Here is a 27196-nt window from a genome sequence, read left to right as displayed (position 1 = left end):
ATTAAAATACTCGTGTGGATACTGCATAACACTATAAATATTTCCCACACTAAATGGAAAAAAAATACACATACATTTATCATTATGACTTATGCCTATGGATAAAACATTTCAGAAAACACAGCAAAAAAAAAAAAGATTATATTATGGATGGATATGGGTGTCGTAATAATGATATTTAATTTTAATGGCTATGAAAGTTATATAGCACTTGATTAAAAAAATTAATTAGAAGTAAAACTAAAAACACTCCTAGAAGAAAATAACAGTCTCCTGACCCCTACCTCTACACACATACCAGCCCCAAACAATTTCAGTTGTTTCTCTGGGTATTTATCTCTGTATTTCTAAATAATAGGTTTACACTCATATTTCTTTATTTTCTACTTTTAACTTTTTACCTTAGAGAATAAGATAGAGCTTCCCTATACATGTTTACATGCAGGTATCCTCTCCACCATTTTCTAAATACAGTAGTCCCCCCTTAACAGCAGAGGATACGTTTCAAGACCCCCAGTGGACACCTGAAACCACAGATAGTACCGAACCCTATATTACTATGTTTTTAACTATACGTACATGCCTACGGTAAAGCTTAATTTATAAATTAGACACAGTAAGAGATTAACAACAACAATAATAAAATAGAACAAATATTAAGTAAAATAAGGGTTACTTGAACACAAGCACTGTGACACCATGACAGCTGATCTGATAACCAAGACGGCTACTAAGTAACTGATGGGCGGATAGTGTATACAGCGTGGATATGCCGGACTAAGGGATGATTCACCCCCAGGGCGGGGCAGCAAGGGACACTGCTAGATTCATCATGTTACTCAGAAGGGCATGCAATTTAACACTTATGAATTGTTTATTTATGGAATTTCCCATTTAATATTTTTAGACCATGGAAAGCAGAACCACAAACAAAGGGAGACTACTGTATAGCTATGTGACAATTTCTTGCTATATAAATCTTCACTGCTTATTATTATGACTATGCAAATATTGCTGAAAGCTAAGTCACATAGTATACTATGATTATATTTCCTTTCTTGTTCAACTTTTTATTTTTCCTGTAGTTGACAGTTGCCTCATTTTTTTACTTGCTTTGTTTTCAATATATTGATCACTAATTCTTCCTCAACTCCCCACCCACTGCCTCAACTCCCCAACAGAGCTATAAAACTCATCACGATACAGCAAATATGTTAGATAACCAATCAGTTCCATTTTCTTCTTGGAGATATTTCTCCGGAGGCCCTCCACCATCTTGCTCGCAACTGGGTTGACTGCTATCTAGGTCAGCTGCACAGCTGTGGTACTGGTTTCACCAACATTACGAAAATTCCATTCACCTCTCTCTGGATCAGTCAGGGTTCTTGGTTGCAAGTATAGAGGCCAACTCTGGCTGACTAAACAGGGAAGGAGCTGATAGATTATCTGACATATTTGTTGTATTTTGATGAGTTTTACAGTTCTGTTGGAGAGTTTCAGAAAGATATAGTGATCAATACATTGAAACAAAGCAAATTAAAGAAGGCAACTATCAACTTGAGGAAAAAAAAAGTTCAACAAGAAAGGAAAAATAATCATAGTACACTCTGGGGTCCATGATGCAGAACCACATCTGATGACAAAACAGCTGTTGTTGCCACCAATCACTGGGTACCACAGTGTGCATAAGGAAGCTGTCCTTGCATACATCACTGCTGTCACCACCACAGCCATGGCTAGAGCACACTCTTCATCCCTTTCTTTTGTGTCACTGGCTTGTATGTCAAAAAGTGCCACAGGTTAATCTCATCAACGGATCCTGGGCCATAGACTTGGTCCTGACTACAAAGGAGGCTCAGAAGTGAGTACTTCTTATTTTCCATTGGGAGGAGGTAGTTTTTCTTTCTCCCCACTCCCAAGACACAAAGTAATCTAATAGCTGAAACACAAAAAGTCATTTGGCAGCTGAGCAGCCAGAACAAGGGACACTTGCCCATTGTACTACTTGTTCTTCTTTATTGATTTATTCCCTCATTTTTGGTGGAGCACATCCTCCAGTAGCCTTCTTGAAAAGAAATATGAAGGAGGGTGATATTTCTTAAAATTCACATGTCTTAGAAAAGTACCTGTACTCTCTTACTTGAATGATAGTGAATACAGAATTCTGGATTGGGAATTAATTTCCCTTGGAAGATGGAAAGCATCTCTCCATTGTCTTCTAGTTTCTAGTGTCACTTTTGAAAAGCCTGATGCCATTCTGTTTACCACTCTTTATGTGGCCTCTTTTCTCTCTGGTGGCTTTTATCAGACAGCTGGGCAGGAGTCCCTGGATGGTGCAAACAGTTAATGCACTCAGCTGCTAACCCAGAGGTTGGAGGTTTGAGTCTACCCAAAGGTGCCTCAGAAGAAAGACCCGGCAATCTACTTCCAAAAAAATCAGACATTGAAAACCCTATGCAGCACAATTCTACCCTGACACAAATGAGTTTGCCATAAGCCAGAAGGGACTTGACAGAACTTTTTTTTTTCCTAATCCAGTATGGGAAACCCTGGTGGCACAGTGGTTAAGAGCTATGACCACTAGCCAAAAAGTCAGCAGTTTGAATCCACCAGGCACTCCTTGGAATCCATATGGGGCTGTTCTATTCTGTCCTATAGGGTCACTATGAATCAGAATTGACTCGGCGGCAACAGGTTTGGTTTTTGTTTTTTTTTTTCCCCTAATCCAGTATGACCTAATCTTAACTTGATTACATCTGCAAAGACGCTATTCCAAATAAGTTCTCATTCACAGGTTCTGGATGGACACGAATCTTGGGGGGCAGGGAATACTATTCAACCCACTACAGAAGTTTTGAAAGACATACAGAAAATGAGGTTGGCATTACAGGGAGGGGGAAGCCTTAAAGGAGCTACAGCTCCTTCCCCTTCCATTCTGAAGAGATGGCTGTCGCTCAAGAAGCTCGCTCACCATCCCCGGCTACCTCAGGACCCCAGACAGGGGCATTTAGCCCAATGCCAGTCATTCTTTGGTCTCAGTTTCTTCATTCGCACGATGAGATGACTGTATTCATCTTCTAAGCCTTATACCCTAGAAGCTCCAAAGAGTATTTTATTCCCGATAATGTGATGGCCAACTCTCTGGGGCTGTGGGGGGGGGGGGGGATGTCCCTATCTAAGGACGTTTTGAGAAGAAACACCAAATTAGAAAAAATAAATTCACTTTCTTTTGAAGAATATTTTACTTTTTCATTCCCAAAATAGGCCAACCCAACTCCACCATGACTGTAGTGAGTCAAATGCCAAATCCTGCTGCTCGGGAATGGGCTCCTGACAGCAAAACCACACCTTTTCCCAGGCAGCATCCCTCCTTTGGGAACCTAGCTGAAGTCTAGTTATCTTCTCCCTTTGCCAGCTCCTAGCACAAATTTGGGTCATTCTCTCCCTTGAGGCATTCTAGTCCATGGAGAAGCTCTCCTTGGCGAGACAGTCAGGGAGGGCAGATTTGGTTCACATTCTTAATCGATCTGCAAAATAATGTTTCTTCTTCCTCCCGTCCCCACACTTACCCCCCTATCCCCAGCCTACCTCCCTGGGATGGTCCAAGAAAGAGCAGAAGCAAAGGCCCTTCTGTCTGATAGATTAGAGATGCTTTAGAATCAATGAGTGTCATTCCGCCCTTGCCTCACTCTGGGCTCCTTACGTGCCTGAAAAAGAGAGAGAGAAATTTAAAAAGGGACAGAAGATACTTTCAAGATCTATCCATGTGGTATGGAATCGGTAACAGCTACTTGAAAGATTAGATAGGAAACTCAGGGGGCAGTGAGTTTATGTTAATGAGGGAGGAACAATTTGGAAAAGGAGGGTAAGAATGGTTGCACAACTAGAAGAATGTAATCAATGTCACTGAATTGTACAGGTAGAAATGGTTGTACTCGTGTAGGTTTTGCCGCGTATATTCTTAACAACAACAACAAACATAATATAGATTATTAAAAAGAGAGAGAAAGAGAATCTCAAACCTTCTCTCACAAGATTTTAGCCCAAAAACAACTGCTTCACCTCATTTCCCTTTTTGCAAACCAGTCACATTCAGCTTGGTCTGCCTTTCTCACCATCTGCATCCATGCCACCCCCAGCTCCCTTTGGGGTTAGTGAGCAAAACACAGGAACATCTCCAGGGCCTGAAACAAGAATACGCTGAGGACTGAGATCAGTTCTAGAGCTGTTTGTTGGTTTTGTTTGGTTTGGTTTTTGAAAGCAAAGTGACCTGAGCCAGGCCTGGGTTCGAATTCCATTCAATGGCTGCTAGAAGCAGGTTTGTGAGCTTGAGACAGTGCAATTTCCCACAGGAATCTAACTTCAAGGCTCAAATCGCATCAAAAAGGAAAATCCATCACTGCTCGGCTGGAGATGAAAAGGAAAGCCGACCTTGTGGAGGGCGAATGGGGAGGAGGCCGCCCACTCACTGGATCTATGGTGATTCGCACCCCCCTCCGCCCCCTGGAAATAATCTGACCCCTGGGAGAGAAAGACGCCTGAGCTCCGGAAGCCCGGTTGCCTGAATTCCAGCAGTAGGGCCTCTACCCCACCCCGCCACCCTATGGCCCTGGGCGTCGCTATCTCCACGGGGTGGGAAGTCCTGCCTGGAACCCACCAGGCAGGGCTGGGAAAGGCTCCTAACAGGTAGGAAAGGGAGACTATTGCTGGACCCGCTGAAAAAGGTGTCTATTCCGGGAACACATTTCCCAAGGACCAAGTGGGAATTCTCCTTGCCGCCAGCCCAGCTCCTGGAAAGAGGACCCCCGGTTCCAAGAGCCCAGGAACGTGGGCTGGGACGGTCTCTTCACCCAGCATCCGGGGAGAAGCGCCAGGACTTCCTGAGGCAGAGAAATGGGAGGCCAGAGCCCACAGCTGACCAACATAGAAAAGGCCAATACTGGAGTTAACAAGAGGATCGATAATCCCAGCTCGGTAACAGGGAACTGAGACACGGTAGTAGGGAAAGAGACAAGGGGAGATAAAGCAACAAGGATGATCCAGCCGAGAGAAGAAGAGTTAGAGAAGGCGGCGAGAGAACTGGTTCTCAGGAATTCAGGTCAGGAAATAATGAGCCAGGAGAGAATGCACAAGAGGGCGGCCAGGGAGAAGACGCTTCCCCCGAGGAAGGTCAGTCTTCGGCCAGGACCTCAGGACCTAGTCTGCAGCCGCTAAGCCCTCAGGTTCATGCGCGACCCTCGGGACGCGCAGCTCACAGGATGCTCCTCGCGCGCCTCCTGAATGGGGGCAGGGGGAGGGGAGGACGCGCACGGCCACTGCTCCGTCCCTGACAAGTAAACAGCTCGCCCCAGACAAGCGCGTCCTCGAACGGGGCCCAGCGGAGGGCCCTGATCTTCCCATCAAGGGCGGCAGCGGAGACACCCCGGATCTCCGTCCTCCCGGGGCAGAAACGGGGCTCCATCAGACCAGGGGCGAGGCAGAGCATCACGCAGCCCCACCAGAGAAGCAGAACGCGAGCCCGACTCTGCCCCTGCCGGGGTCCTGTTCTCCCCCACCCCCCACGCCCCGGACCGCGATCGCCTCCACCACCCACGCCCGCCCCGCCCCAGAGAGACAAAGCCTGGAGCCTGGCGGGCCGGCACGCCGGGGGGCACTGGGACCCCGCAGACGCCCGCGCAGGTGGGTTCCGTACCGGTGTCGGGGGCTCGGGGGCGGGGCCCAGTCTCCCTGGTGACGACTGCCCAGGGGACGCTGCAGGCAGGTCCCGGAGTGACAGGAGAGAGCGAGCCTCCCGGCAGTGGCGCGGGGCCCGCAGGGGCCTGAGGGCAGCCTGCGAGCGCCGTTTAGGCTAGCAGCGCATCCGCCGAGAGGCGCGGCCCGGGGCGGGGCCGGACAGCAGGCCGGAGGGGCGGGGCGTCCCCGGGGGCGGGGCGGGGCGTCCCCGGGGGCGGGGAGGGGCGGGGCGTCGATGGCCCCTCGGGTGGGGCCAGTGGTCTGCTGGGCGGGGCCCCAACGGGGCGGGGTTCGGCCGGCACGGCGCCGCGCGGGCACCGTCAACAAATTCTCACACCCACTAGAGGCGACACGCCAAGCCGTGAGAGGGCCCGGGGTGCGGAGGGAACGGCTGAAAATTCTCCCCGAGCCCTGCTGCTCCCGGCTGGGAGGCCGGAGGCGGGGCTGGCTGGGTCGCTCCCCTAGCCTCCGCCAGACCAGATCGCGCTCGGGCGCAGACCCTTGGTCTCGATCTTGCCCTGGAACAGGGGTAGATAGAAAGTGACATTTGCACAGTGAATGAGGTCTGGTCGTCTGCCAAACCGCTCCGTGCTCCCCAGGAATCACCAGAAAGGGCGGGTACCGGACCCAGGTCACGGATTCGGAGCCTGGGTTACCCGAGGAAGTGGCCCAGTCGGACTCTGGGCTCCAAATCCCGCGTGCTGGTTGTTCCCCAGCCGCGGAGCTTTCCTTTCCATCGGGAGATCCCTTAGTGTAAGAATTATAAAATAAATGCGCTTACCGGGGACTTCCGCCAATGCATCTATTCGGTGCAATGAGCCCAGGGCGTGCTGGCCTATGACCCCGGCAATAACGCAACAACCACTGCGGGGCACCTGACACCCCGCTCTGGGGCTTAGCCATGTCTGACACCGCGAGGTAGGTGCTGCGCACAGGGCGAGGACTCTTACCCTCCCAGACGCACTCACACGCGGACACACACGTGCACTCGGACAGAATTACATACACAGGCACGGACGTCCACACACAATTCTCACAGCCTCTAAGCGGCAGTTAGCATTGGAACCAGTTTGGTTTGACACCAAACCCATCCGCTTCTCCTGATGCCCGGCCACGTCCTTTAGTTTACCACCTGGTCCACAGCCCTGGATTTAAACCTTTGCCACAGTGCAGTTCAAGAGAGAAGGTAGGGTGTTTCAGGATCAGAATCACCGGCTCGGGGTGGGGCACACGAGGGTCGGGGGAGGTGTTTGTTTTAACTGCTCGGCGCTCACAGCTTCCGTTTGGATCAGCTTCCAGGGTCCGAGGAATCTCCCTCTGCCCCAGGATCACCCTGCGCGGACCCGCATGCATGAGAGGAGGGCATGGTGGAGAAAAACCCAGCTAGAAGCTCGGGGCGGGGGAGTTCTGCAGAAGCCCGGGAAGAGAGGAGGGGGCCTTGGCACCTGGAGCCCCCAGCCAGAAGGGCAGGCTTATTATATACACTGACACACATCCTCATACACACTCAGTCACAATTATGTAACTGACACCCCCCCCCCCACACACCTGTACTCACACACGGAGACCAGACACATTCACACACAGATGAACTCGCCCACATTCACACACCCACAGTGAGAAGAGGGGCTGGGCACTTGGCAGACAATCCCCGGAGAAGGCGGAGCCCTGGCCTTAGACCATCCCTGAGGCATCTTCTCTCAGGGACTTCTTCCACCTCTGCTTTCCCACCTCTTGCCCTGGCTCAGAGCTTGCCTAGGAGCCAGGCAGCAGAACGCACACCAAAGGCAGGGTGGGGAAGGACTTACTGGGGTGGGAGAAGCCTGATCCCAGGCAGCACCTCCCCTGACCCACAGGGCGGGGTTTCCAAGGTTGAGAAAGAGACTTTTCAAGGGGTTCCTCTCCTCCCACCCCCAGCCTTTTCCTTGGGTGCCTTCTCCCCGGGGGGCCAGTCTGCAATGGTCCCTTTGCTTGGAGACTTCCCTTTCTCTCCAGCACTTCTGATTGAACATCAAGCTCAAAAACAAGGTCCCCATCAGCAATGGAACCCAGTGACCCTGCTGGGGTTCAAATTGGGGGTATCAAGCAACAGTTTCTCTGGAACCACAAAATGCCAGCCCTGAACGTCCTGCTGGTATTACCATGATGTCCTGGAACTGCATTGACAAATTCTGGAAAGATACATAATTGTTGTGGGGAGAATTAAATGAGTGAATACAGGTACGTAAATACGTAAAGTCTTCAGGGCAGTGCCTGGCACCTATAGTAAATGCTCAGTAAGTGTTTGCTCCCACAGATGGGAAATGGGCACAAAGAGGCCAGGTCACTTGCCCAAGGTCACACAGATACTTTGTGGTTTAGGAAAAAACAGTCTCCTGATTCCTTATTCAGGGCTGGGTACCTTCAGTCAGTCTTTTCTGAAACTAGATGAGGGTATAAACAAATCGGTTCCGTGGATAAATAAATTAGTTCCACCACTGTTAAAATTCAGAGTAAATAGAGAAATTAGATCCTCACCCCACTGCTGATTATAAAGCTGATCGTCTTTATAAGTCCCCAGCATAAGGCGGTAAACCAGTGTGTCTTTGTTCCCACCCATTAGAGCCCTCGTTACATTTGATAAGCACTAGGGTAATGGACTTGAAGACAACCAGTTTAGTTTTAGTTTATAAGAGGGAGGTTTACTTGCTCCATTAGTCATATCTCTGGCTCCCCCCCAACACAATTCCAGGTAGTCTCACTATGATGAAATGTGAGCCTCACCCAGCTGCCCACCAATATCTCATCCACCATTATTCATTCTCCCTAGAATTCTGCCCTGATAGCACAAGGGCTGAGCACTCAGCTGCTAACCAAAGGGTCAGAGATTCGAATCCACCAGCAACTCCGCAGGAGAAAAGACCTGGCAATCCGCTCCCCTAAAGATTACAGCCTAGGAAACCCTATGGGACAGTTGTACTCTGTCCTACACTGTCATCATGATTTGTAATCGATGCAATGGCACACAGCAATTTTCTACTCAAAGTTGGTACTCCAAATTTCTGTATCTGGTTCAGATAAGAAGCTGAGTGGGGACAAGACTAGGAAGGCTAAAGTCAGAAAAAAAATAAGATGCAACTAACAAAAAAACAACTACAACAGAACAGTTTAGCATTTGTTTGCAATTCTACTAGAAAAAATGGAAGGACTCTGGAGAATAATCTTTCTCCTTGATGGGGAGAGATAGTTTCCATATTTGCTCAAACGATCCCCCTGGCCTTTGTTCCCTTGATATTTTTACTCTCAAAGCAGGAGTATGAGGGAGGCGAATGACGTGAGTGTCTGGGCCCTGTTCTCCTGCCTTCCTTACATATTTTCATTCATCTTTGAGACTGTCACACCCAGTGAACTCAAAAAGTGGCTCATCTGTAGTTAAGAAGCAAAGTTAATTAGAGTCTGGAGCTTCCGGCTTTCTTTCGACAATTCCCCATGCTTAGTACAAAAGTCTGCCTTAATTGAGGCTTTGGGAGCTTGTGACCTGGGGGACAGGGAGTGGGCAGAGAGAAAAATGAGGCTTGTGTTTGAGTTGCTCATTCTTTCAGGTGTCAACCAAAAATGGTTCACGTTGCAGGGAATCTCTCAGTGAGAGGGGGGAGTGCAAGTTCAGGAGTTAGGCTTGGTTTTGGATGAGTTTCCTAACGCCTCTACCTCATCTGTAAAAGGGACCAGCACACAGCACATGGCACTGACCTTGGATAGTGCCATGGATTGAATTATGTCCCCTCAAAAATGTGTGTATCAATTTGCCTGGGCCATGACTCCCAGCATTGCATGGTGGTCCTCCATTTTGTGATTGTAATTTTTATGTTAAAGAGGATTAGGGTGGGATTGTAACACCCTTACTAAGGTCACATCCCTGATCCAATGTAAATGGAATTTCCCTGGGGTATGACCTGTACCATCTTTTATCTCTCAAGAGATAAAAGGAAAGGGAAGCAAGCAGAGAGTGGGGACCTCATACCACCAAGAAAGCAGTGCCTGGAGCAGAGCACTTCCTTTGGACCCCGGTCCCTGTGCAGAGAAGCTCCTAGTCTGGGGGAAGATTGATAAGAAGGCCGACAGAGAGAGAAAGTCTTCCCCTGGAGCTGATGCCCTGAATTTGGACTTTTAGCTTACCTTACTGTGAAGAAATAAATTTCTCTTTGTTAAAGCCATCCACTTGTGGTATTTCTGTTATAGCAGTACTAGATGACTAAGATGGTAATAAAAAATAAACAAACCTGTTGCCATCAAGTTGATTCCTACTCACTGCGATCCTATAGGACAGAGTAGAATTGCCCCATATGGTTTCCAAGGCTGTAAATCTTTATGGAAGCTGACTGCCACATATATTTCCCCCCGCAGAGCAGCTGTTGGGTTTAAACTCACCTGACCTTTTGGGTTAGCAGCCAAGCACTTAACCACTGTACCACCAGGGCTCCTTCTTTGGACAGGAGAGGTCATGATTAAAGGGACAGTACATTTAGAGGAGACTTTTAGGCTTGGAAACCCATGCCATTGAGTGGATTCTGACTCATGGCAACCCCATGTGTTGCAAAGTAGAACTGCACTCCATAGGGTTTTCATGGCTGTGACCTTTTGGAAGCAGATCACCAGGCCTTTCTTCCCAGCCCATCTTAGCCTGGAAGCTCCACTGAAACCAGTTCAGCATCATAGCAACATGCAAGCCTCCACAGACAGAAGAGTGGTAGCTGTACATGAGGTACACTGCCCGGGAATGAACCAGGTCTCCTGCATGGAAGGTGAGGATTCTGAACCATCACTGCATTTATTGAGTTCCCACTTGGGGGCCAGTGACTGGGCTGAGATCAAGGCAGGAAGGGTGCCTCCCCTGGAGAATGTACAGGTGGGTGGGCTCGAACTACCAACCTTTTGGTTAGTAGTCTGGCGCCTAACCACTTTTGCCACCCAAGGACTCCTTGTCCCTAGAGGGGAGCATTGATTGATACAGCGCGTTCCCTCACCACTTTCTGTGAGTCTCAGGTTGCCCATTTGAGGATGTGATCCTTGTGGGACGACATGATGTCTTAGACTTCATTTTAAGATTCGCGGTAGGAAAAGAAGACATTCCTGTGTTTGTAGAAAAGATCAGTTTCGAATATTTACTGCGAGAAAATGAGGATAAGGGCATAAATAGGGTGCCTGAAACAACAGGGCATTTTGTGAGTCACACATCAAGGCTCATGAAAGATACGCTGGGGGATTGGAGCAACTGATCTAGAATCTCCTTGCGAAATCTCTGTGTTTGAGAAGCTGCTGAGGGTAAGAAAATTAACCTAAGGGCTAGGAAATAATAGTAATAATAATAAAAAGTTGGCTCCAAATTTGAAGAAGGTAAAAGAATGAATCCAACAATATTAACCACTTACTGTTGTGTCGATTCCAACTCATGGCGACCCCATGTGTGTCAGTCTAGAACTGTGCTCCACAGGGCTTCAATGGCTGATTTTTCGGAAGTCAATTGCCAGGGTTTTCTTCCGAGGTGCTTTTGGGTGGACACAAACCTCCAACCTTTTCGTTAGCAGCTAAGCATGTTAACTGTTTGTACCATCCAGGGACTTCCTGGCAATATTAGACTAAACATAATCACAGAGCTGAGCCTTAAAGATCATTTAGTTAAGACAAGGCAGGTGAGTTGTCTGAATCACACACAGTTAGCTACATAGCAGTAAGTTCCAGTCTTTTAAATATCAGTACCTGAGAGATACTAAAACTAGTAACAATATTGACAGCAACAGCAGGAGCAGCTGGCAGCTATATGACACATACTATACATCAGACATTCAACCATTTCAGAAGGTAGCATACGATCGACAACCAATAGTACTGAAGGAAGAAGTCCAAGCTGCACTGAAGGCACTGGTGAAAAACAAGGCTCCTGGCATTGACAGAATATCAATTGAGATGTTTCAACAAATGGATGCACCGCTGGAAGTGCTCGCTCATCTGAGCCAAGGCCAACTGACTGGAAGAGATCCGTATTTGTGCCCATCGCAAAGAAAGGTGATCCAACAGAATGCAGAAATTAATGGAACAATATCATTAATATCACACACAAGTAAAATTTTGCTGAAGATCATTTAAAAGCAGTTGCAGCAGTACATCGACAGGGAATTGCTGGAAATTCAGGCCGGATTCAGAAGAGGACATGGAAAAAGGCATATCATAGCTGATGTCACATGGATCTTGGCTGAAAGCAGAGAACACCAGAAAGATGTTCACCTGTGTTTATTGACTATGCAAAGGCATTCGACTGTGTGGGTCATAACAAATTATGGAAAATATTGCCAAGAATGGGAATTCTGGAACACTTTATTGTGCTCATGAGGAACCTCTACATAGACTAAGAGGCAGTCATTCGAACAGAACAAGGGAATGCTGCATGGTTTAAAATCAGGAAAGGTGTGCGTCAGGGTTGTATCCTTTCACCATACCCATTCAATCTGTATAAGCAAATAATCCAAGAAGCTGGACTATATGAAGAAGAATGGGGCATCAGGATTGGAGGAAGACTCATCTACAATCTGCGTTATGCAGACGATACAACCTTGCTTGCTGAAAGTGAAGAGGACTTGAAGCACTTACTGATGAAGATCAAAGACCACAGCCTTTAGTATGGATTACACCTCAATAAAAAGAAAACAAAAATCTTCACAACTGGACCAATAAGCAACATCATAATAAATGGAGAAAAGATTGAAGTGGACAAGGATTTCATTTTACTTGGATCTACATTCAATGCCCATGGAAGCAGCAGTGAAGAAATCAGATGACGCATTGCATTGGGCAAATCTGCTGCAAAAGACCTCTTTTCAAGTGTTAAAAAGCAAAGATGTCACTTTAAGGACTAAGGTGTGCCTGACCCAAGCCATGGTGTTTTCAATTGCCTCATATGCATGTGGGATCCCTGGTGGCATAGTGGTTAAGTGCTATGGCTGCTAACCAAAAGGTCAGCAGTTCAAATCCACCACGTGGCTCCTTGGAAACTCTATGGGGCAGCTCTACTCTGTCCTATAGGGTCATTCTCTGAGTGAGAATTGACTCAATGGCAATGGGTTTTTTTTTCTTTCATATGCATGTGAAAGGTGGACAATGAATAAGGAAGACCAAAGAAGAATTCACACCTTTGAATTATGGTGTTGGTGAAGAATATTGAATATACCATGGACTGCCAGATGAAGGAACAAATCCATCTTGGAAGAAGTACAGCCAGAATGCTCATTACAAGCAAGGATGCGAAACTTTGTCTCAGATACTTCAGACTTGTTATCATGAGGAGTCAGTCCCTGGAGAAGGACATCATGCTTGGTAAAGTAGAGGGTTAGCAAAAAAGAGGAGGACCTTTTATGAGATGGATTGACACAGTGGCTACAACAATGGAGTCAAGCGTAACAGCAATTGTGAGGATGGCGCAGGACTGGGCAGTGTTTTGTTCTGTTGTACATAGGGTCACTATGAGTCAAAACTGACTTGACGGCACCTAATGACAACAACATACGTCAGTCATTGTACCCAATCTTAACATTCTTCATGAAGGTTTTAAAACATGGCAGCAAATTCTTTGACATTCCTTCCATTGAGATTTGGGATCTGTGTCTCCTCTCTTTAAATCTGGATGAGTTTGTGACTACCTTGGCCTGACCAAAAAAGTATGGCAAAAGTGATGCTAAGTGACCTTGAGAGGTTAGATCATAAAAGGCCAAGTAACTTCTGCTTTGGTTTAGGAACACTCACTCTTGAAGGTTTGGGTATCAAGAAAGAAGTCTGACATCCTGAAGCCGCCAAGCTGTGGGAAAGCCCAAGACATAAAGAGAGGCCATACACGTAGGTATTCTGGCTGACAGTCCCACCTGCGCCCAACCTTCGAGTCATCCCCACCCTGGCACTAGATGTTAGTGAAGAAACCTCCAGATGATCCCACCCCTAGCTGTTCAAGCCCTTTCAGAATCTTCCCAGCTGACACCTAGACATCATGGACTATAGACAAACTTTCTCTGAATCCTTGACCCACAGAATCTGTGAACATAAGAAAATAGTTATTGCATTACATTTCTGAGTCTGAGGTGGTTTATTATACAGTTATACCAAAAAACCAAACCCATTGCCATTGAGTCAATAGTGACCCTATAGGGTCACTATTGAGTAGAGTTGCCTCATAGGGCTTCCAAGGAGTGGCTGGTGGATTCGAACTGCCAATCTTTTGGTTAGCAGCGGAGCTCTTAACCACTGCGCCAGTAGGGCTCCCATACAGCTATAAACAAACAGATAAAATCCAAACCCGTTGCGGTTGAGCCGATCCCAACTCATAGCAACCCTATAGGACAGAGTAGAACTGCCCCATAGAGTTTCCAAGGAGCACCTGGTGGATTTGAACTGCTGACCTTTGGTTAGCAGCCGTAGCACTTAACCACTATGGCACCAGGGTTTCCTATACAGCTATAGATAACTGGAATTTCATTATTTCATTAAATCTTCAAAACAACTCCACAAGGCAGTTACTATCATCATCTCCATGAGGCAATGTAGGCTGAAGACTGACCCAAAGCCACACAGTTAGGACATGGCAGAGCAGGGCTCAGATCCCACCTCTAACCTCCCTGGGTGGTGCAAATGGTTAACAGGCTCCCCTGCTAACTGAAAGGTTGGAGGTTTGAGTCCACCCAGAGGTACCTTGGAAGAAAGGACTGGTGATCTACTGCCAAAAAATCAGGTACTGAAAACCCTAGGGAGCACAGTTCTACTCTGACACACATGGAGTCACCAGGAGTCAGAGTTGGCTTGACAGCAACTATTTTTTTTTTTCTAACTGCTTCTAACAATGAATCAACCAACTACTATTATGGCACAAGGCTCATTTTTTTAAAAACATGCTGTATCTGCATTTTAGCAAGGTCCGATCCTATCGCTGAAGTCAGCCTCATGAGAAATGAGGGGTCTTCAGTGACTCCTGTTACATGGTAGAAATCAGCGCAAGAGTGTCCCACATTACAGCAGGGTTGGTCGGTGTGACCCAAAGAAAATGGCAGACATGAGGGTGTGTCACCTCCAAGATTAGGTATGAAAGACTGCAGCTTCAGCCATGAGCTCTCTCACGCTGTCTTGTGGTGGCCATGTCATGAGGACACTCAAGCGCCCCTGTGGAGAGAGGCCCAGATTTTGACTAATTGAGGTGTCTGGCCAACAGCCAGCCACGGTAACTGAGGACTGTTAACAATATCTTGGAAGGTATCTTCAGCCCCAACACTTGCAGCCCCAGCTGATGACTTGACTGCAACCTCACGAAAGACTCTGAACCAGAACCACCCAGCTAAGCTACTCCCAGATGCCTGACCCACAAAAACAGTGAGAAGAAATGTTTATTGTTTAAGTTGTGGGATGATTTGTTACAGAGCAATAGGTTACTAATATACCACTCAGGGATGCCGTCCTTCTCCCTGTGTGCCCTGGCACCTGCCCCACGCCTGATCGAGCAGAGGCTCAATCAATACTGTGATTAAATCAACGGCCAGTATAACCAAAAACCCTCCCCTGTATTTGTATGGGTCAGACATGTTTCTAAAGAAGAGGTAATATGTTCAGTGAAAGAAGCCAGACAAAAGATCGCATATTATATGATTCCATTTTTATGAAATGGCCAGAATAGGCAAATCCATAGAGACAGGAAGTAGATTAGTGGTTGCCTAGGGCTTAGGGAGGGGTAGAAATGGGAGGCAGTGGAGAGTGGCAGCTAATGGGTAGAAGGTTTTTTTTTTTCCCGAGTGATGAAAACGTTCTAAAATTAATGGTGGTGATGGCTACACAACTCTGTGAATATACTAAAACCCATTGAATCATACACTTTAAATGGGTGAGTTCTGAATTATATCTCAATAGAGCTGTTATATTAAGAGGAAGGAGGAGGAATAGAAGAAGAGGTAGATCACTGGTCCCAAGTGGGGAGTGGCACTCAGGGAGGCTGGCCACCTGGAGTTTGAGAAAGCTTTGAGATACTTGAAATGCAAGGTGCCTTGCTGCTGTCTGGGCCAGAGGAGGTGGGTGCTGAGGTCTGCTCACCATTGCTCAGGGCCAGCCCCATCCACTTGGCACAGGTGGGAGGGGTTTGCTTCCTAATCATCCAGGGAGACCCTGCCTGTTCTCATAGCCACCCGGAACCCCCCAACATGTGGATCCTGGTACACGGCGCTGCCTTCCTTCTCATTCTCTGTAGAAGAGGAGCCCACCCTCTCATGCCGATGTATACACTCCAGCCCCCCCAGGGCTTTTCCACCAGCCCAGCCAACGCCCTTCACATAGAAGTGGAACCACAGACCCACGGCTGTGGCTGTCCCAACAGCCTTCCTCCTTTGTGAATGAGCTAATTCTACAGTGGTTTTTGTTGTTAGGTGTCGTTGAGTTGGTTCCAACTCATAGTAATTCTATATACAGCAGAAGGAAACACTAGCTGGTCCTGTGCCACCCTCACAGTCTTTGCTATGCTTGAGCCCATCGTTGCAGCCACCGTCAGTCCACCTCACTGAGGGTCTTCCGCTCTTTCACCCACCTTCTGCTTTACCAAGCATGATGTTCTTCTCCAGGAATTTGTCCCTTCTGATAACATGTCCAAAGTACGTGAGATGAAGTCTCACCATCCTTGCTTCTAAGGAGCATTCTGGCAGTACTTCTTGCAAGACAGATTTGTTCTTCTGGCAGTCGATGGTATTTTCAATATTCTTTGCCAATACCATAATTCTATGGTGGACACAGACCAAATGATGCAGGAAAGTCAGTCCTTGCTGAACACCACCAAAAAGGAGCACTAAATTTAGGACAAGGGAAAGGATTTAACTGGCAGGGAGTGAATTTGCACATCTTAGCTGAGAGGTAGCCAAAGCTGAACAGCTTCAAACTGGACTTTGAACCGGTGTGTTGGCACGCGTCTTACAGGAGCTTCTGGCCCTCCCTGGCCTCTGGTGTCAGAGACAGAGCCCCACTGCTGAGGTAGGGATGGAACCACAGCCTTCCATCGAGCAGAGTCTGGGGGCGAACTTGGGGGAGGCCAGGAAGTCCCCAAAATTACACTAAAAAAGGTTCCTGAGGAAGCCTTTTTCTGCAGAGAAAGTCCATGATTTTTAGCAGATTTTCAAAGGGATTTAATATGTGAAAGGGGTTCTTGGGTAGGTGGATCATGGAGTTTTTTTCTTCCTTTGACAAACCTGTATTTACAGACTTTATCACTCACTTGTATCGCTTTTATACAACTAGAAATATATAGGGTATGGCATAGAAACATTGATAAAACATACATATAGCATAGATATTAAAAACATCCACATGTATAATCTAGAAGATTCTAGCCTATAATACTCAGAAGATGTAGGCCACCCCAATCTTAAGACACCCAAATAATATCTTCTAAAACTGCAAATTCCACTTCTCTTCTGCCTTGGCCCTAATCTAAGAACACCACACACACACACACACACACACACACATATATTCAGGGCAGCAATGGAGATGGGTTTCCCCTTTCAAGGCTGTTTGCACCCGTTCTCCTGGGGTCTACTCTGCAGCCACACTCCTGCCTGCCTGCCTGCCCTGACCCCTTACTTGCCACTCAGCCCTTGGGCCCTCCTTCTTCACCCAGCAATGGGCTTACATGCCCGCCTCCCCTCCTTGTGAGACACCAGAACTGCAGACAACCCTCAAACGGTTGGGCCAAAGGGAGAAAAATCTTGGGGACCACGCTTAGAGCTCCAGACACCTCATCCCATTGCCCTGTTCAGCCTCTCCTCGCCAGGGGCCCGGGACTGCCTCCTTCCACTCCCAAAGCAAGACTCCAGGCCACTTTTGCCCCTGGGAGCCTCTGGGGGTACGTTCTGACCCTGACCCAGAACAAGAACCTCTTGATCATTTACCAGGCTCATATTTGGGGTGAACATGGGCAGCGCCCATCTCAGAGCACCTCCGTAAGGCCACACGATTCTAGGCCCCATACGTTCATTTCTCATTTGATCATCACAACAAGCCCCTAAGTCAGGCATTCTGTTTTACAAATGAGGGAAGCGGGGCTCAGGGGGGTATAGCTGCACAGCTAGCAAATGGGAGAGGCAAGATTTAAACCCAGGTTGACTCCGGAGTCCTGCTCTTACAAGTGTATCACACTGCCTCTCCTGGGTTAATGCAGAGTGATCAGAGCTGGGCCACTGGCCCAGAGGAGACCCAAGTCCTGTTGCCTTGATCATGTCGTTTGCCAGCTCTAAGATTCCTCTCAGAAGGCCCAAGAGACGGATGTGGAGACCATTGAGGTTTCAAAGGGCAGGCACTGCTTCCTTTGGATACAGGGGAGAATGGCTCACAAAGACCACCCCAGCCTCCCTGGGGCTGGCGACTGGGGTCAGCCAACCACCAGAAGCTGCATTCTCCTAAGCACTCTCACTGCACAAGAGACCAGAAGCTAAGTCCACCAGCGAAGGAACACCAAGTACAGGGAAGGCTGCCCAGGAACCCAGCTGAGTCCCGGGGTGGGGGGTTGAGAAGAAGCTAGGAAAGCCCTTCCCCAGAGCCCACTGACTCCCAGAGGCCTCCCCTCAGCCTCCTACCCAGATCCAGACCCCCAGACCCCCACTAATGCTTCCTCCCAAGAAATGAGCGCCCTCACTTGGAGGAAGTGCAGAACAGTGGTTAAGAGTAGGCTCTGCCACTTTCTAGCTGGGTGGACTAAGGTAAGTTACTTAACCTTTCTGTGTCTGTTTCCCCATCCATAAAACAGGAATCTCAAGAGTATTTATCACAAAAACCAAAACCAAACTAGTTGCTGTTGAGTCAATTCCGACTCACGGCAACTCCATATGTGCAGAGTAGAACTCAACTCCATAGGGTTTTCAAGGCTGTGACCTTTCAGAAGCAGATTGCCAGGTCTTTCTTCTGAGGGATCTCTGGGTGGATTCATTCCCTTAACTTTTAGGTTAGTTTCCGAGCACTTAACCGTTTGGGCCACCCAGGGACTCCAATACTTAACACATAGGGTTGTAATAAGAATAAATTAACTTAGTATTTCCAAGTGCCCAGGGGGTGCTACAAGAATCTTTGCTATTATTATTAGTCAAAGAAAATAGCAAGCTAGCATAATGAAGCTGGCAATTCTGAGCTGGCTAATGGCAAAGCTCTTAAGTATAATGTAGCTGATCAGACTCACAGAAAACAAGCCTAGTCTGAAATGTCCCCCTACTAGAGCTCGTTGTGGTCGTTCTCAAAGTGAGGGGCTTGGTAGTTTAGTTGGGAGTCCTAAGCTGAATCTCGCCTCTGGCCCGGGTTCTCTGATTTCTTGTGCCTTACCCAGCCTCCACCTGGCAGACTCAGTGGATTAACTGTGTATCCATTTCCTCTCTGTAAAAATGGCATGGTGGGGGCATCTGACCTCCTCTAACTTCATGAGGAGAATCACCATCAGCATCAAGAGCCCAAGGCTGACTGCTGGGAACCCGAAAAGAAAAAAAAAAACCATTGCCATCAAGTGGATTCTGACTTATAGTGACCCTATAGGACAGAGTAGAGCTGCCCCAGAGGGTTTCCAAGGAGCGGCTGGTGGATTCAAACTGCTGACCTTTTGGTTAGCAGCCAAGCTGTTAACCACTACGCCACCTGGAGGTCAAATATACCTCCACCCTCCAACTTTTTTACCAATTCCTACACCAGCCATCCCTCCCGTGTCACTCTACTCCTTTGCTGGGTTCAATAATTCGTTGCAATGGCCACACAGAATTCTCAGACAATACTCACGATTATGGGGTTTATTAGGGGAGTACTAGGTTACAATTCAGGATCAGGAACAACTCAGGGTACAGCTCTTTGATCAGTACAGCCTCTTCTCAGCTGTGCCCACAGGCAAGCCTCTGTCTGGCCTCTGACCTCTACCCTGCTTAGGCAAGTGTTACAAAGCTCTTAAGCTCTGCCAACAAGTGCCCGGGGGCACCCTACTTCACCAGTAAGCCTCCGTCCAAAGGCACTCAGCTCTCTCGCTCTGTGGGTTGGCATACTCACTGTTAACCACCTCGCTCCATAGGCTGGGAAGCCCACTGTGCCATCTTGGGCAGGTCTCCTGGTTCTGCTGCCACTGTTTTTCTGCCACTGCTTCTCAGCATCTCGTGCTGTCTCTGGTGTTGTAGCTCTGTCTCCTGTGTCTAGGAGGTTCTCGGAGCAGGGTTGAAAGGTTGCACTCTGTTCCTGTCTCTTCTTCTTGGTGGTAGTGAGGTCGCCCCCTTTCCACATCTGGGATGGTTCATTTTAAGGCTAGTGGAATGGCAAAACTGACCAAAACCCCTATTTGGGTTCCATATACCTTATTTGCATGGTCCCACCCCAACAAGGGTACCATGCACCTAATTTATAGTATTAGCAAGCTGTCCAATCCCCTTGGTGGGCCATGAGTGCCTTCTTTGCATAGTCCCGCCCAATCTTTGGTGGGAGTTACAAGACCATGGCTAGAAAGACCATATAAAAGCGACCCATCACACCACACTCTCCAATTAACATCCTGACCAATGTCCTCAGCACACCAGCCACTCAGGGTGCCAGGACGACAGGCCCTTTGGGCTCTGCATGCTAACAGGTGTTGGCTGTGCTTGTCCCCAAATCTGTCTGTGCCAGTTGCCCATCTCTGTAATTACCTAAGGTCGTTATTCATGGATTCCGTACTTTCAAATTCCCCTCTTTGCTAAAATTTGTCTCTAATTCCAAAACCAACACTCACGATGCCTCTGCAGGCATTTGTGGACACGCATGTGCTCACAGCAGCAAAAAAACAGTCACCCAATGTGCACATTGCCAGCTGGGCTCAACAAGGCCACTCACTCTCTGCCTTCTTGTTTCAGCTCTCAGGCTGTAAACAAGTGTCCTTTTCGCAATTTATGTAGTGCCACATTTTTCCATTTTCATGCTTCTTGTTGGTGATTTTGCTGTTTAAAATGGCCCTTCAGCATAGTGCTAGAGTGCTGTCTAGTGTTCCTATGTGCAACAAGGCTGTGACGTGCCTTAAGGAGAAAATAGGTGTGCTAGATAAGCTTTGCTTAGGCGTGAGTTATAATTCTGTAGGCTGTGAATGAATCAATAACATATACTAAAAAAATAATACTATCGATTAAGCAAGGTGTCTTTAAACAGAAGCACACATAAGATAACCAAAAAACTTGTTGCCGTCGAGTCAATTCCCACTCATAGCGATGCTAAGGACAGAGTAAAGGTAATATATTGATCAGCTCACGAAAATGTTGTGACCAGAGACTTGCAGAAATCTAACCCTGTATTTGCCCTAGGAGCAATGGTTCAGTATTCATTAAGTGAATGTTTGCGGTGACATTATAAAACATAACTACCATGAGTAATAAGAATTGGCTATATTTTTATATTATATCAGTGGATGAAATAGCATGAAAGGAAAGATCTGATTCCGTGAAAACTAAGCTGAATGCTTTAGACACTCATTAAAGATAGATTGGGGAAAATCAAAACCAAACCCATTGCGGTCGAGTCAATTCTGACTCATAGTGACCCTATAGGACAGAGTAGAACTGCCCCATAGAGTTTCCAAGGAGGGCCCGGTGGAATCGAACCGCCAAATCGAACTGCCGACCTCTTGGTTAGCAGCCATAGCACTTAACCACTATGCCACCAGGGTTTCCATAGATTGGGTAAGACAACTGTAAAAGATGGGGGGAGGGTTAAAAATCTAGAAGGATTCAGAAGGCTTCATCAGTGTCTTTAAATTCTTGATGTTTAGTTAAAGAATAAACTAAATCAGGAAACTGTAGAGTATACAAGTGTGCCTTATACAAGAACAATGGACCTATGCAAACAAAAGAAAGGCCATTGGCATTACATCTGTAGATCAGTGAACAAAGGTACATTTATATGTTTTCAGTTAAAATAAAATATTTATGTTTGAGGTATAGTATAGTATATTTATAATTCTCTTCTTAAACCGAAGTTTTAGTTACTCAACCAACAAATCACATGGGATAAAAGGGGCCCTATTAAATAATGCGGAGTCATTGGGCAGTACAGTTAATGAACTGGGCTGCTAACTGAAAGGTTGGAGGCTTGAGTCCACCCAGAGGCGCCTCAGAAGAAAGGCCTGGCAATCTAACTCCAAAGAGTCAACTATTGACAACTCTATGGAGCACAGTTCTACACACCTGAGATTACCATGAATTGGAATCAACTCAAAAGCAACTGGTCTTATTAAACTACGTATTTCTTGTCACAACTGTGTCTTATCACTCTTCCTACTATTTGCTCTAACCTACACTTTTTCAAACTAGGGTTGGAGACACTGTGCTGGGAGTAGCGGAAGCCACAAAAAAAACACAGACATCTTCTCAGAGCATCTGTTTGACTCGGCAATTAGGGGAAAACATTCTCTATAGTAAAATAAACATAAGTATATCATGGAATAGAATGTAAAATTTACGTTAGTGTTAAAAATAAAACTTGAGGCTTCAAAGCAAGGTCATGCTTGGGGTGGGCTGTGCAGGCTGGGGTCACACATCCCATCTCCTCTGGCTGAGGAGTGGGTGGGAAAGTCGGAGAAGCACAGCTCCATTGAGGCCAAGGTCACTGCCAGCCACTTGGCTATCTCCCAGCCACCATGACCTCCACCCCATGTGCACGTAGCACAAGGCTCATGGGACATCTGCCTCCAGAACAGGGGGATCCAGGCTAGGAGCACCCACCTCGCTGCTGCAGCTCCCAGGCCAGGGGCCAACCCAGAGTCCACTGCCATGGCCAAGGCCACTTGAGGGCAGATCTCCCAGTGAGCAGCTCTATCCTTCTAGTCCAGGCCCAGGGAGTGAGTCTAGAGGCAGCTCATGTCTGAGTCTAATATCACCTCCCGGGAAAGGTAGGAAATAACCCAGACAAGATTTTGTTCCCAACAATCCTCAACTCTGGTGCCTGTTGTTAATTGCTGTCGAGTTGATTCCAACTCATGGTGACCCCGCGTGTGCAGAGTTGAACTGCTCCATAGAGTTTTCAAGGCTGTCACCTTTCAGAAGCAGATCAGCAGGTCTGTCTTCCCAGGCGCCTCTGGCTTGTAATCCAGCACTTGCTTAACCCTTTGTGCCACTCAGGGACTCCACCTGGTCCCTTAAGCACCTTCAGACATCGAGAGGTTAGAAAAAGCTGAATATATCCAAGAGAAACAGGTGGATAACAAACGGAAAAGCAACTCTAAACTTTTATCTGTAAAATGGGGATATTGATACATGCCCTGTGCATTCCCTAAGAGTCATTCATGGGAGGGTCAAATAAGATAATAGATTTATAAGCCTTATCACAACATGTCAGTTTGTCCTACTGTGGGGGCTTGCATGTTGCTGTGATGCTGGAAGCTATGCCACTGGTATGCAGATGCCTACAGGTTCACCCATGGTGGAAAGGTTTCAGCTGAGCTTCCAGACTAAGAGAGACTAGGAAGAAGGACCTGGCAGTCTACTTCTGAAAAGAATTAGCCCATGAAAACCTTATGAATAGCAGCGGAACATTGTCTGATATAGTGCGGGAAGATGAGCCCCCCCAGATTGGAAGGCACTTAAAGATGACTGGGGAAGAGCTGCCTCCTCAAAGTAGAGTCGACCTTAATGACGTGGATGGAGTAAAGCTTTCGGGACCTTCATCTGCTGACGTGGCACGACTCAAAATGAGAAGAAACAGCTGCGAACATCCATTAATAATTGGAACATGGAATGTACAAAGTATGAATCTAGGAAAATTGGAAACCATCAAAAATGAAATGGAATCCATAAAGATCGATATCCTAGGCATTAGTGAGCTGAAATGGGCTGGTACTGGTCATTTTGAATCAGACAATCATATGGTCTACTATGCCAGGAGTGACAACTTGGAAGGAAGAAATGATGAAGTAAAAGAGCTGAATGGAAGATTTCAAAGGGTGGCTCTAGAAGACAAAGTAAAATATTTTTTCTTAATTTTTATTGTGCTTTAAGTGAAAGTTTACAAATCAAGTCAGTCTCTCACACAAAAACTTATATACACCTTGCTACATACTCCCAATTGCTCTTCCCCGATGAGACATCTCCAAAGTAAAATATTACAATGACATGTGCAAAGAGCTGGAGATAGAAAACCAAAAATAAAGAACACACTCAGCATTTCTCAAGCTGAAAGAACTGAGAAGAAAATTCAAGCCTCGAGTTGCAATAGTCAAAGATTCCGTGGGGAAAATATTAAATGATGTGGGAAGCATCAAAAGAAGATGGAAGGAATACACAGAGTCGTTACACCAAAAAGAATTGGTTGACGTTCAACCATTTCAGGAGGTAACATATGATCAGGGACCAATGGTACTCAAGAAAGAAGTCCAAGTGGCACTGAAGGCATTGGTGAAAAACAAGGCTCCAGGAATTGACGGAATATCACTTGAGAGATTTCACCAAACGGATGCAGAGCTGAAAGTGCTCACTCGTCTATGCTAAGACATTTGGAAGACAGCTACCAGGCCAATTGACGGGAAGAGATCCATATTTATGCCTATTTGCAAGAAAGGTGATCCCACCAAATGTGGAAATTATCGAACAGTATCGTTAATATCACACGCAAGTAAAATTTTGCTAAAGATTATTCAAAAGCGGCTGCAGCAGTATATCTACAGGAAACTGCCAGAAATTCAGGCTGGATTCAGAAGAGAACGTGGAACCAGAGATATCATTGCTGATGTCAGATGGATCCTGGCTGAAAGCAGAGAATGTAAGAAAGATGTTTCCCTGTGTTTTATTGACTATGCAAAGGCATTCGACTGTGTGGGCCATAACAAATTATGGATAACATTGTGAAGAATGGGAATTCCAGAACACTTAATTGTGCTCATGAGGAACTTGTACATAGAGCAAGAGACAGTTGTTCAGACAGAACAAGGGGATACTGTGTGGTTTAAAATCAGGAAAGGTGTGTGTCAGGGCTTTATCCTTTCACCGTACCTATTCAATCTGTATGCTGAGCAAATAATTCAAGAAGCTGGACTGTATAAAGAAGAACAGGGCGTCAAGGTTGGAGAAAGACTCATTAACAACCTGCATTATGCAGATGACACAACCTCGCTTGTTGAAAGTGAAGAGGACTTGAGGCACTTACTGAGGAAGATCAAAGACCACAGCCTTCAGTATGGATTACACCTCAACATAAAGAAAGAAAAAAAACAACAACCTCACAACTGGACCAATAAGCAACATCATAATAAACAGAGAAAAGACTGACGTTGTCAAGGGTTTCATTTTACTTGGATCCACAATTAACATCCATGGAAGCAGCAGTCAAGAAATCAAAAGATGCATTGCATTGGGCAAATCTGCTGTGAAAGACCTCTTTAAAGAGTTGGAAAGCAAAGATGTCACCTTGGAGACTTAGGTGCGCCTGACTCAAGCCATGGTATTTTCAATTGCATCATATGCATGCAAAAACTGGACAATGAATAAGGGAGATGGAAGAAGAATTGACACCTTTGAATTGTGGTGTTGGTGAAGAATATTGAATGGACTGTCAAAGAACAGACAAACCTGCCTTGGGAGAAGTACAACCAGAATGCTCCTCAGAAGCAAGGATGGCGAGACTGTGTCTTACATAGTTGGGACATGTTATCAGGAGGGATCAGTCCCTGGAGAAGGACATCATTCTTGGTGAAATTCAGGTTGTCAGAAAAGAAGAAGACCCTCAATGGTTTGACACAGTGGGTGCAACAATGGGCTCAAGCATAGCAACAATTGTGAGCATGGTGAAGGACTGCGCAGTGTTTCGTTTTGTAGTACGTAGGATCGCTATAAGTCGGAACCAACTCGACGGCACCTAAAAACAACAACATCACAGCATGCAAACCTCAATGACTCATGGCAAGGATACCTGTTATTTAAGATCCACTTGCTGCCACAGTGTGGGACCTCAAAAAACTCATTCATCCAATCACAAAAATAGCTTATTGAGTGCCCACGACCTGCTAAAGGTTTTTCATTATTTCTAATCTTCATGATATCGGTCAGTTTGTCATACTGTGTTATGTGTGTTGCTGTGATGCTAGAAGCTATGCCACTGGTATTTCAAATACACACAGGGTTGTCTTAGTCATCTAGTGCTGCTGTAACAGAAATACCACAAGTGGATGGCTTTAACAAAGAGAAGTTTATTCTCTCACAGTCCAGTAGGTTATAAGTCCAAATTTAGGGCATCGGCTCCAGGGGAAGGCTTTCTTTCTCTGTTGGCTCTGGAGGAAGGTCTTTGTGATGCATCTGTCTTCCCTTGGTCTGGGAGCATCTCAGCGCAGGAACTTCAGGTCCAAAGGATGTGCTCTGCTCCCAGCGCTGCTTTCTTGGTGGTATGAGGTCCCTCTGTCTGTCTGCTGGTTTCTCTCTTTTGTACCCCAAAAGAGACTGGCTGAGGACACTATTTACTCTTGTAGACCTCATTAGTATAACTGCCACTAATCCATCTTATTACATCATAGGGATAGGATTTACAAAGCACAGGGAAATCACATCAGAAAATAAAATGGTAGACAATCTCACAAGGGAATCATGACCTAGTGAACTGTTTTAGGGGATACAATTCAATCCATGACAAGGGTCATCTGTGGTGGACAGGTTTTAGAGAAGCGTCTAGCCTAAGAAAGACTAGGAAGAAAGGGCTGGCTATCTATTTCCGAAAATCAGCCAATGAAAATCTTGTGGATCACAACAAAATATTGTCTGATCAGTACTGGAAGATGAACCCCCTAGGTTGGAAGGCACTCAAAATATACAGTGGCTGCGACAATGGACTTGAGCACACCGATGATCTTGAAGACGGTGCAAGACCAGGCAACATTTCCCTCTGTTGCACCTGAGGTCGCCATGATCAATGGCAGCTAACAAAAACAAATCTTCACAACAATCCAGTAAAAGAGTACTGTTATCTCAATTTTCAGATGAGAATCTGAAGGCTCAAAGAGGTTAAGCAACTTGTCGTGGTCACCTAGCTGGTAAAGTGTCAAGGCCAAGATTTGAACTTCCATCTGTCTAATTCTAAAGCCCTTGCTTTGGCCGCTAACATCAAGCTTCCATTCTATTCATTTGCAATACACAATGCCTTGCACAGCATTTCCCATTGGAAATGTGAAGTCACACACATTTTAAAGAAGCTCCCATATATTAGATCTGTTGCATTTAATTTAAAAATAGCCCACATATATCATCACTGGTTTCCAAATGACAGCAGATGGGCTATATTATTCAAATATTCATCACACCATACAATAAGGAAAAAATATTCATGACTGATGATCTGGGTCCTGGACTCAGGAACCTTAAGAAACAGGAGGGGTGGTCTTGTTCATTCTTTCGTTGGCTTCTACCACAAGAAATGTTTCAATGGAATTTTCTGAGGGACAGGTGAGGGGAAACAGTGGCTT

The 27196-nt window shown here is 46.5% G+C and overlaps 1 protein-coding gene across 8 annotated transcripts in view; it reads right to left on the bottom strand.

Annotated features, from left to right (window-relative positions):
• The window catches only part of PIK3CD (phosphatidylinositol-4,5-bisphosphate 3-kinase catalytic subunit delta), a 74712-nt gene that overhangs the window by 32083 nt on the left and 15433 nt on the right, over positions 1-27196 (bottom strand). For 6 of the 8 annotated variants that reach the window (XM_064281235.1, XM_064281236.1, XM_064281233.1 and 3 more), the window contains exon 2: positions 3589-3707. The exons of 1 other annotated variant lie outside the window; for it this stretch is intronic. The gene's annotated coding sequence lies outside the window, so the exon portion shown is untranslated. Of the gene's footprint in view, positions 1-3588; positions 3708-5692; positions 5817-27196 lie in introns of those variants that run through there. One more of the 8 variants, XM_064281234.1, reaches the window with a different exon arrangement.

This window comes from Loxodonta africana, chromosome 3 (assembly GCF_030014295.1).
Source record: "Loxodonta africana isolate mLoxAfr1 chromosome 3, mLoxAfr1.hap2, whole genome shotgun sequence".
Classification (NCBI taxonomy): domain Eukaryota; kingdom Metazoa; phylum Chordata; class Mammalia; order Proboscidea; family Elephantidae; genus Loxodonta; species Loxodonta africana.
This window is presented reverse-complemented; position numbering and strand designations above follow the sequence as displayed.